Raw genomic sequence first — 13,244 nt, forward strand, 5'->3', positions numbered from 1 at the left:
GAAAGCACTCTCCTCACTTGTACTGTACACCTGGGAACATGTCCCGTGTATATTAAACCATCAGGGGAAGACACTCTCCTCTCTTATACAGTTCACCTGGTAACAAGTCCCATGTGTATTAAACAATCAGGGGAACACATTCTCCTCACTTATACAGTTCACCTGGTAACATTTCCTGTGTATATTAAACCTTCAGGGGAACACACTCCCCTAAATTATACTGTTCACCTGGTGCCATCTCACGGGTATATTAAACAATCAGGGGAAAACACTCTCCTCACTTATACTGTTCACCTGGTAATATGTCCCCTGTATATTAAACAATCAGGGGAACACACTTTCCTCACTTATACTGTTCACCTGGTGACATGTCCCGTCTGTATTAAACAATCAGGGGAACTCACTCTCCTCACTAATAATGTTCACCTGGTGACATGTCCCGTATGTATTAAACAATCAGGGGATCACACTCTCCTCAATTACACTGTTCACCTGGTAACATGTCCTGTGAAAATTAAACCATCAGGGGAACACATTCTCCTCACTTATACTGTTCACCTGGTAACATGTCCTGTGTGTATTAAACCATCAGGGGAACACACTCTCCTCACTTATACTGTTCACCTGGTAACATGTCCCGTGAATATTAAACCATCAGGGGAAAGCACTCTCCTCTCTTATACTGTTCACCTGGTAACATGTCCCGTGTGCATTGAACCATCAGGGGAACACACTCTCCTCACATATACTGTTCACCTGGTGACATTTGCCGTGAGTATTAAACAATCAGGGGAACACACTCTCCTCACTTATACTGTTCACCTGGTAACATGTCCTGTGAAAATTAAACCATCAGGGGAACACATTCTCCTCACTTATACTGTTCACCTGGTAACATGTCCTGTGTGTATTAAACCATCAGGGGAACACACTCTCCTCACTTATACTGTTCACCTGGTAACATGTCCCGTGAATATTAAACCATCAGGGGAAAGCACTCTCCTCACTTATACTGTTCACCTGGTAACATGTCCCGTGTGCATTGAACCATCAGGGGAACACACTCTCCTCACTTATACTGTTCACCTGGTGACATGTCCCGGGTATATTAAACAATCAGGGGAAAACACTCTCCTCACTTATACTGTTCAGCTGGTAACATGTCCCGAGAGTATTAAACAATCAGGGGAACACACTCTCCTCACTTATACTGTTCACCTGGTAATATGCCCTGTGTATATTAAACCATCAGGGGAACACACTCTCCTGACTTATACTGTTCACCTGGGAACATGTAACGTGTATATTAAACAATCAGGGGAACACACTCTCCTCACTTATACTGTTCAACTGGTAATATGTCCCCTGTATATTAAACCATCAGGGGAACACACTCTCCTCACTTATACTGTTCACCTGGTAACATGTCCCGTGTATATTAAACCATCAGGGGAACACACTCTCCTCACTTCTACTCTTCACCTGGTGACACATCCCGTCAGTATTAAACAATCATTGGAGCACACTCTCCTCACTTATACTGTTCACCTGGTAACATGTCCCAGGTGTATTAAAGCATCAGGGGAACACAGTCTCCTCACTTATACTGTTCACCTGGTAACATGTCCCGTGAGTATTAAACAATCAGGGGAACACACTCTCCTCACTTATACTGTTCACCTGGTAACATGTCCTGTGTATATTAAACAATCAGGGGAACACACTCTCCTCACTTGTACTGTTCACCTGGTAACATGTCCCGTGTATATTAAACCATCAGGGGAACACATTCTCCTCACTTATACTGTTCACCTGCTAACATGTCCCGTGTATATTAAACAATCAGGGGAACACATTCTCCTCACTTATACTGTTCACCTGGTAACATGTCCCGTGTATATTAAACCATCAGGGGAACACATTCTCCTCACTTATCCTGTTCACCTGGTAACATGTCCCGTGTATATTAAACAATCAGGGGAACACACTTTCCTCACTTATACTGTTCACCTGGTGACATGTCCCGTCAGTATTAAACAATCAGGGGAACTCACTCTCCTCACTAAGAATGTTCACCTGGTGACATTTCCCGTATGTATTTAACAATCAGGGGATCACACTCTCCTCAATTACACTGTTCACCTGGTAACTTGTCCTGTGAAAATTAAACCATCAGGGGAACACATTCTCCTCACTTATACTGTTCACCTGGTAACATGTCCTGTGTGCATTGAACCATCAGGGAACACACTCTCCTCACATATACTGTTCACCTGGTAACATTTCCCGTGAGTATTAAACAATCAGGGGAACACACTCTCCTCACTTATACTGTTCACCTGGTAACATGTCCTGTGAAAATTAAAAATTAGGGGAACACATTCTCCTCACTTATACTGTTCACCTGGTAACATGTCCTGTGTGTATTAAACCATCAGAGGAACACACTCTCCTCACTTATACTGTTCACCTGGTAACATGTCCCGTTAATATTAAACCATCAGGGGAAAGCACTCTCCCCACTTATACTGTTCACCTGGTAACATGTCCCGTGTGCATTGAACCATCAGGGGAACACACTCTCCTCACTTATACTGTTCAGCTGGTAACATGTCCCGAGAGTATTAAACAATCAGGGGAACACACTCTCCTCACTTATACTGTTCACCTGGTAATATGCCCTGTGTATATTAAACCATCAGGGGAACACACTCTCCTGACTTATACTGTTCACCTGGGAACATGTAACGTGTATATTAAACAATCAGGGGAACACACTCTCCTCACTTATACTGTTCACCTGGTAATATGTCCCCTGTATATTAAACCATCAGGGGAACACACTCTCCTCACTTATACTGTTCACCTGGTAACATGTCCCGTGTATATTAAACCATCAGGGGAACACACTCTCCTCACTTCTACTCTTCACCTGGTGACACATCCCGTCAGTATTAAACAATCATTGGATCACACTCTCCTCACTTATACTGTTCACCTGGTAACATGTCCCAGGTGTATTAAAGCATCAGGGGAACACAGTCTCCTCACTTATACTGTTCACCTGGTAACATGTCCCGTGAGTATTAAACAATCAGGGGATCACACTCTCCTCACTTATACTGTTCACCTGGTAACATGTCCTGTGTATATTAAACAATCAGGGGAACACACTCTCCTCATTTGTACTGTTCACCTGGTAACATGTCCCGTGTATATTAAACCATCAGGGGAACACATTCTCCTCACTTATACTGTTCACCTGCTAACATGTCCCGTGTATATTAAACCATCAGGGGAACACATTCTCCTCACTTATACTGTTCACCTGGTAACATGTCCCGTGTATATTAAACCATCAGGGGAACACACTCTCCTCACTTGTACTGTTCACCTGGCAACATGTCCCGTGTATATTAAACCATCAGGGGAACACATAATCCTCACTTATACTGTTCAACTGCTAACATCTCCCGTGTATATTAAACCATCAGGGGAATACAGTCTCCTCACTTATACTGTTCACCTGGTAACATGTCCCGTGTATATTAAACCATCAGCGGAACACACTCTCCTCACTTATACTGTTCACCTGGTAACATGTCCCGTGTATATTAAACCATCAGGGGAATACACTCTCCTCACTTATACTGATCACCTGGTGACATGTCCCGGGTATATTAAAAAATCAGGGGAACTCACTCTCCTCACTTATACTGTTCACCTGCTATCATGTCCTGTGTATATTAAACCAACAGGGGAACACACTCTCCTCACTTATACTGTTCACCTGGTAACATGTCCTGTGAAAATTAAACCATCAGGGGAACACATTCTCCTCACTTATACTGTTCACCTGGTAACATGTCCTGTGTGTATTAAACCATCAGGGGAACACATTCTCCTCACTTATACTGTTCACCTGGTAACATGTCCCGTGAATATTAAACCATCAGGGGAAAGCACTCTCCTCACTTATACTGTTCACCTGGTAACATGTCCCGTGTGCATTGAACCATCAGGGGAACACACTCTCCTCACTTATACTGTTCACCTGGTGACATGTCCCGGGTATATTAAACAATCAGGGGAAAACACTCTCCTCACTTATACTGTTCACCTGGTAACATGTCCCGTGTGTGTTAAACCATCAGGGGAACACACTCTCCTCACTTATACTGTTCAGCTGGTAACATGTCCCGAGAGTATTAAACAATCAGGGGAACACACTCTCCTCACTTATACTGTTCACCTGGTAATATGCCCTGTGTATATTAATCCATCAGGGGAACACACTCTCCTGACTTATACTGTTCACCTGGGAACATGTAACGTGTATATTAAACAATCAGGGGAACACACTCTCCTCACTTATACTGTTCACCTGGTAATATGTCCCCTGTATATTAAACCATCAGGGGAACACACTCTCCTCACTTATACTGTTCACCTGGTAACATGTCCCGTGTATATTAAACCATCAGGGGAACACACTCTCCTCACTTCTACTCTTCACCTGGTGACACATCCCGTCAGTATTAAACAATCATTGGATCACACTCTCCTCACTTATACTGTTCACCTGGTAACATGTCCCAGGTGTATTAAAGCATCAGGGAAACACAGTCTCCTCACTTATACTGTTCACCTGGTAACATGTCCCGTGAGTATTAAACAATCAGGGGAACACACTCTCCTCACATATACTGTTCACCTGGTAACATGTCCTGTGTATATTAAACAATCAGGGGAACACACTCTCCTCACTTGTACTGTTCACCTGGTAACATGTCCCGTGTATATTAAACCATCAGGGGAACACATTCTCCTCACTTATACTGTTCACCTGCTAACATGTCCCGTGTATATTAAACCATCAGGGGAACACATTCTCCTCACTTATACTGTTCACCTGGTAACATGTCCCGTGTGTATTAAACCATCAGGGGAACACATTCTCCTCACTTATACTGTTCACCTGGTAACATGTCCCGTGTGTATTAAACCATCAATGGAACACACTCTCCTCACTTACACTGTTCGCCTGGTAACATGTCCCGTGTGTATTAAACCATCAGGGGAACACACTCTCCTCACTTGTACTGTTCACCTGGCAACATGTCCCGTGTATATTAAACCATCAGTGGAACACATAATCCTCACTTATACTATTCAACTGCTAACATCTCCCGTGTATATTAAACCATCAGGGGAATGCAGTCTCCTCACTTATACTGTTCACCTGGTAACATGTCCCGTGTATATTAAACCATCAGCGGAACACACTCTCCTCACTTATACTGTTCACCTGGTAACATGTCCCGCGTATATTAAACCATCAGGGGAATACACTCTCCTCACTTATACTGATCACCTGGTGACATGTCCCGGGTATATTAAAAAATCAGGGGAACTCACTCTCCTCACTTATACTGTTCACCTGGTATCATGTCCTATGTATATTAAACCAACAGGGGAACACACTCTCCTCACTTATACTGTTCACCTGGTAACATGTCCCGTGCGTGTTAAACAATCAGGGGAACACACTCCCCTCACTTATACTGTTCACCTGGTAACATGTCCCGTGCTTGTTAAGCCATCAGGTGAACACACTCTCGTCACGTATACTGTTCACCTGGTGACATGTCCCGTGCGTACTAAACAATCAGGGTAACAATCTTTCCTCACTTATACTGTTCACCTGGCAACATGTCACGTGTATACTAAACGATCAGGGGAACACACTCTCCTCACTTATACTGTTCACCTGGGAACATGTCCCGTGTATATTAAACCATCAGGGGAACACACTCTCCTCACTTAAACTGTTCACCTGGTAACAAGTCCCATGTATATTAAACCATCAGGGGAACACACTCTCCTCACTTAAACTGTGCACCTGGTAACAAGTCCCATGTATATTAAACCATCAGGGGAACACATTCTCCTCAGTTATACTGTTCACCTGGTAACATGTCCCGTGCGTGTTAAACCATCAGGGGAACACACTCCCCTCACTTATACTGTTCACCTGGTAACATGTCCCGTGCGTGCTAAACCATCAGGGGAACACATTCTCCTCACTTATACTGTTCACCTGGTAACACGTCCCGTGTGTATTAAACCATCAGGGGAACACACTCTCCTCACTTATACTGTTCGCCTGTTAACGTGTCCCGTGTATATTTAACAATCAGGGGAACACACTCTGCTCACTTATACTGTTCACCTTGTAACAAGTCCCATGTATATTAAACCATCAGGGGAACACACTCTCCTCACTTAAACTGTTCACCTGGTAACAAGTCCCATGTATATTAAACCAACAGGGGAACACACTCTCCTCACTTAAACTGCTCACCTGGTAACAAGTCCCATGTATATTAAACCATCAGGGGAACACATTCTCCTCACTTATACTGTTCACCTGGTAACATGTCCCGTGTGTATTAAACAATCAGGAGAACACACTCTCCTCACTTATACATTTCACCTGGTAACTTGTCCCATGTATATTAAACCATCATGGGAACACACTCTCTTCGCTTATGCTGTTCAGCTGGTAACATGTCCCGTGCGTGTTAAACAATCAGGGGAACACACTCCTCTCACTTATACTGTTCACCTGGTAACATGTCCCGTGCGTGTTAAACCATCAGGGGAACACACTCTCCTCACTTATACTGTTCACCTGGTAACATGTCCCGTGTATATTAAACCATCAGGGGAACACACTGTCCTCACTTATACTGTTCACCTGGTAACACGTCCCGTGTGTATTTAACCATCAGGGGAACACACTCTCCTCACTTATACTGTTCGCCTGGTATCGTGTCCCGTGTATATTTAACAATCAGGGGAACACACTCTGCTCACTTACACTGTCAACCTGGTAACATGTACCGTGTATATTAAATCATCAGGGGAACATTTTCTCCTCACTTATACTGTTCGCCTGGTAACGTGTCCCGTGTATATTTAACAATAAGGGGAACAGACTCTGCTCACTTATACTGTTCACCTGGTAACATGTACCGTGTATATTAAACCATCAGGGGAACACATAACCCTCACTTATACTGTTCACCTGCTAACATGTCCCGTGTATATTAAACCATCAGGGGAATACAGTCTCCTCACTTATACTGTTCACCTGGTAACATGACCCGTGTATATCAAACCATCAGCAGAACACACTCTCCTCACTTATACTGTTCACCTGGTAACATGACCCGTGTATATTAAACCATCAGGGGAAAGCACTCTCCTCACTTATACTGTTCACCTGGTAACATGTCCCGTGTATATTAAACCATCAGCGGAACACACTCTCCTCACTTATACTGTTCACCTGGTAACATGTCCCGTGTATATTAAACCATCAGGGGAAAGCACTCTCCTCACTTATACTGTTCACCTGGTAACATGTCCCGTGTATATTAAACCATCAGCGGAACACACTCTCCTCACTAAGACTGTTCACCTGGTAACATGACCCGTGTATATTAAATCATCAGGGGAAAGCACTCTCCTCACTTATACTGTTCACCTGGTAACATGTCCCGTGTATATTAAACCATCAGCGGAACACACTCTCCTCACTTATACTGTTCACCTGGTAACATGACCCGTGTATATTAAACCATCAGGGGAAATTACTCTCCTCACTTATACTGTTCACCTGGTCTCATGACCCTTGCGTGTTAAACAATCAGGGGAACACACTCCCCTCACTTATACTGTTCACCTGGTAACATGTCCCGTGCGTGTTAAACCATCAGGGGAACACACTCTCCTCACTTATACTGTTCACCTGGTAACATGTCCCGTGCGTGTTAAACAATCAGGGGAACACACTCCCCTCACTTATACTGTTCACCTGGTAACATGTCCCGTGCGTGTTAAACCATCAGGGGAACACACTCTCCTCACTTATACTGTTCACCTGGTGACATGTCCCGTGCGTACTAAACAATCAGGGTAACAATCTCTCCTCACTTATACTGTTCACCTGGCAACATGTCCCGTGTATACTAAACAATCAGGGTAACAATCTCTCCTCACTTATACTGTTCACCTGGCAACATGTCCCGTGTATACTAAACGATCAGGGGAACACATTCTCCTCACTTATACTGTTCACCTGGTAACATGTCCTGTGTGTATTAAACCATCAGGGGAACACATTCTCCTCACTTATACTGTTCACCTGGTAACATGTCCCGTGAATATTAAACCATCAGGGGAAAGCACTCTCCTCACTTATACTGTTCACCTGGTAACATGTCCCGTGTGCATTGAACCATCAGGGGAACACACTCTCCTCACTTATACTGTTCACCTGGTGACATGTCCCGGGTATATTAAACAATCAGGGGAAAACACTCTCCTCACTTATACTGTTCACCTGGTAACATGTCCCGTGTGTGTTAAACCATCAGGGGAACACACTCTCCTCACTTATACTGTTCAGCTGGTAACATGTCCCGAGAGTATTAAACAATCAGGGGAACACACTCTCCTCACTTATACTGTTCACCTGGTAATATGCCCTGTGTATATTAATCCATCAGGGGAACACACTCTCCTGACTTATACTGTTCACCTGGGAACATGTAACGTGTATATTAAACAATCAGGGGAACACACTCTCCTCACTTATACTGTTCACCTGGTAATATGTCCCCTGTATATTAAACCATCAGGGGAACACACTCTCCTCACTTATACTGTTCACCTGGTAACATGTCCCGTGTATATTAAACCATCAGGGGAACACACTCTCCTCACTTCTACTCTTCACCTGGTGACACATCCCGTCAGTATTAAACAATCATTGGATCACACTCTCCTCACTTATACTGTTCACCTGGTAACATGTCCCAGGTGTATTAAAGCATCAGGGAAACACAGTCTCCTCACTTATACTGTTCACCTGGTAACATGTCCCGTGAGTATTAAACAATCAGGGGAACACACTCTCCTCACATATACTGTTCACCTGGTAACATGTCCTGTGTATATTAAACAATCAGGGGAACACACTCTCCTCACTTGTACTGTTCACCTGGTAACATGTCCCGTGTATATTAAACCATCAGGGGAACACATTCTCCTCACTTATACTGTTCACCTGCTAACATGTCCCGTGTATATTAAACCATCAGGGGAACACATTCTCCTCACTTATACTGTTCACCTGGTAACATGTCCCGTGTGTATTAAACCATCAGGGGAACACATTCTCCTCACTTATACTGTTCACCTGGTAACATGTCCCGTGTGTAATAAACCATCAATGGAACACACTCTCCTCACTTACACTGTTCGCCTGGTAACATGTCCCGTGTGTATTAAACCATCAGGGGAACACACTCTCCTCACTTGTACTGTTCACCTGGCAACATGTCCCGTGTATATTAAACCATCAGTGGAACACATAATCCTCACTTATACTATTCAACTGCTAACATCTCCCGTGTATATTAAACCATCAGGGGAATGCAGTCTCCTCACTTATACTGTTCACCTGGTAACATGTCCCGTGTATATTAAACCATCAGCGGAACACACTCTCCTCACTTATACTGTTCACCTGGTAACATGTCCCGTGTATATTAAACCATCAGGGGAATACACTCTCCTCACTTATACTGATCACCTGGTGACATGTCCCGGGTATATTAAAAAATCAGGGGAACTCACTCTCCTCACTTATACTGTTCACCTGGTATCATGTCCTATGTATATTAAACCAACAGGGGAACACACTCTCCTCACTTATACTGTTCACCTGGTAACATGTCCCGTGCGTGTTAAACAATCAGGGGAACACACTCCCCTCACTTATACTGTTCACCTGGTAACATGTCCCGTGCTTGTTAAGCCATCAGGTGAACACACTCTCGTCACGTATACTGTTCACCTGGTGACATGTCCCGTGCGTACTAAACAATCAGGGTAACAATCTTTCCTCACTTATACTGTTCACCTGGCAACATGTCACGTGTATACTAAACGATCAGGGGAACACACTCTCCTCACTTATACTGTTCACCTGGGAACATGTCCCGTGTATATTAAACCATCAGGGGAACACACTCTCCTCACTTAAACTGTTCACCTGGTAACAAGTCCCATGTATATTAAACCATCAGGGGAACACACTCTCCTCACTTAAACTGTGCACCTGGTAACAAGTCCCATGTATATTAAACCATCAGGGGAACACATTCTCCTCAGTTATACTGTTCACCTGGTAACATGTCCCGTGCGTGTTAAACCATCAGGGGAACACACTCCCCTCACTTATACTGTTCACCTGGTAACATGTCCCGTGCGTGCTAAACCATCAGGGGAACACATTCTCCTCACTTATACTGTTCACCTGGTAACACGTCCCGTGTGTATTAAACCATCAGGGGAACACACTCTCCTCACTTATACTGTTCGCCTGTTAACGTGTCCCGTGTATATTTAACAATCAGGGGAACACACTCTGCTCACTTATACTGTTCACCTTGTAACAAGTCCCATGTATATTAAACCATCAGGGGAACACACTCTCCTCACTTAAACTGTTCACCTGGTAACAAGTCCCATGTATATTAAACCATCAGGGGAACACACTCTCCTCACTTAAACTGCTCACCTCGTAACAAGTCCCATGTATATTAAACCATCAGGGGAACACATTCTCCTCACTTATACTGTTCACCTGGTAACATGTCCCGTGTGTATTAAACAATCAGGAGAACACACTCTCCTCACTTATACATTTCACCTGGTAACTTGTCCCATGTATATTAAACCATCATGGGAACACACTCTCTTCACTTATGCTGTTCAGCTGGTAACATGTCCCGTGCGTGTTAAACAATCAGGGGAACACACTCCTCTCACTTATACTGTTCACCTGGTAACATGTCCCGTGCGTGTTAAACCATCAGGGGAACACACTCTCCTCACTTATACTGTTCACCTGGTAACATGTCCCGTGTATATTAAACCATCAGGGGAACACACTGTCCTCACTTATACTGTTCACCTGGTAACACGTCCCGTGTGTATTTAACCATCAGGGGAACACACTCTCCTCACTTATACTGTTCGCCTGGTATCGTGTCCCGTGTATATTTAACAATCAGGGGAACACACTCTGCTCACTTACACTGTCAACCTGGTAACATGTACCGTGTATATTAAATCATCAGGGGAACATTTTCTCCTCACTTATACTGTTCGCCTGGTAACGTGTCCCGTGTATATTTAACAATAAGGGGAACAGACTCTGCTCACTTATACTGTTCACCTGGTAACATGTACCGTGTATATTAAACCATCAGGGGAACACATAACCCTCACTTATACTGTTCACCTGCTAACATGTCCCGTGTATATTAAACCATCAGGGGAATACAGTCTCCTCACTTATACTGTTCACCTGGTAACATGACCCGTGTATATCAAACCATCAGCAGAACACACTCTCCTCACTTATACTGTTCACCTGGTAACATGACCCGTGTATATTAAACCATCAGGGGAAAGCACTCTCCTCACTTATACTGTTCACCTGGTAACATGTCCCGTGTATATTAAACCATCAGCGGAACACACTCTCCTCACTTATACTGTTCACCTGGTAACATGTCCCGTGTATATTAAACCATCAGGGGTAAGCACTCTCCTCACTTATACTGTTCACCTGGTAACATGTCCCGTGTATATTAAACCATCAGCGGAACACACTCTCCTCACTAAGACTGTTCACCTGGTAACATGACCCGTGTATATTAAATCATCAGGGGAAAGCACTCTCCTCACTTATACTGTTCACCTGGTAACATGTCCCGTGTATATTAAACCATCAGCGGAACACACTCTCCTCACTTATACTGTTCACCTGGTAACATGACCCGTGTATATTAAACCATCAGGGGAAATTACTCTCCTCACTTATACTGTTCACCTGGTCTCATGACCCTTGCGTGTTAAACAATCAGGGGAACACACTCCCCTCACTTATACTGTTCACCTGGTAACATGTCCCGTGCGTGTTAAACCATCAGGGGAACACACTCTCCTCACTTATACTGTTCACCTGGTAACATGTCCCGTGCGTGTTAAACAATCAGGGGAACACACTCCCCTCACTTATACTGTTCACCTGGTAACATGTCCCGTGCGTGTTAAACCATCAGGGGAACACACTCTCCTCACTTATACTGTTCACCTGGTGACATGTCCCGTGCGTACTAAACAATCAGGGTAACAATCTCTCCTCACTTATACTGTTCACCTGGCAACATGTCCCGTGTATACTAAACGATCAGGGGAACACACTCTCCTCACTTATACTGTTCACCTGGGAACATGTCCCGTGTATACTAAACGATCAGGGGAACACACTCTCCTCACTTATACTGTTCACCTGGTAACATGTACCGTGTGTTTTAAGCAATCAGGGGAACTCACTCTCCTCACTTATACGGATCAGCTGGCAACATGTCCCGTGTATACTAAACGATCAGGGGAACACACTATCCTCACTTATACTGTTCACCTGGGAACATGTCCGTTTATATTAAACCATCAGGGGAACACACTCTCCTCACTTATACTGTTCACCTGGGAACATGTCCCGTGTATATTAAACCATCAGGGGAACACACTCTCCTCACTTATACTGTTCACCTGGTATCATGTCCCGTGTATATTAAACCATCAGGGGAACACACTCTCCTGACTTATACTGTTCACCTGGTAACATGTACCGTGTGTATTAAACAATCAGGGGAACACACTCTCCTCACTTACACTGTTCACCTGGTGACATGTCCCGTGTGTATTAAACAATCAGGGGAACACACTGTCCTCACTTATACTGTTCACTTGGTTACATATCCCGTGTATATTAAACCATCAGGGGAAAGCACTCTCCTCACTTATACTGTTCACCTGGGAACATGTCCCGTGTATATTAAACCATCAGGGGAACACACTCTCCTCACTTTTGCTGTTCACCTGGTAACATGTCCTGTGTATATTAAACCATCAGGGGAACACATTCTCCACACTTATACTGTTCACCTGGTAACATGTCCCGTGTATATTAAACCATCAGGGGAATACAGTCTCCTCACTTATACTGTTCACCTGGTAACATGTCCCGTGTATATTAAACCATCAGGGGAACACACTCTCCTCACTTATAGTGTTCACCTGGTAACATGTCCCGT

This window comes from Heterodontus francisci, unplaced genomic scaffold (genome assembly GCF_036365525.1).
Source record: "Heterodontus francisci isolate sHetFra1 unplaced genomic scaffold, sHetFra1.hap1 HAP1_SCAFFOLD_183, whole genome shotgun sequence".
NCBI lineage: Eukaryota > Metazoa > Chordata > Chondrichthyes > Heterodontiformes > Heterodontidae > Heterodontus > Heterodontus francisci.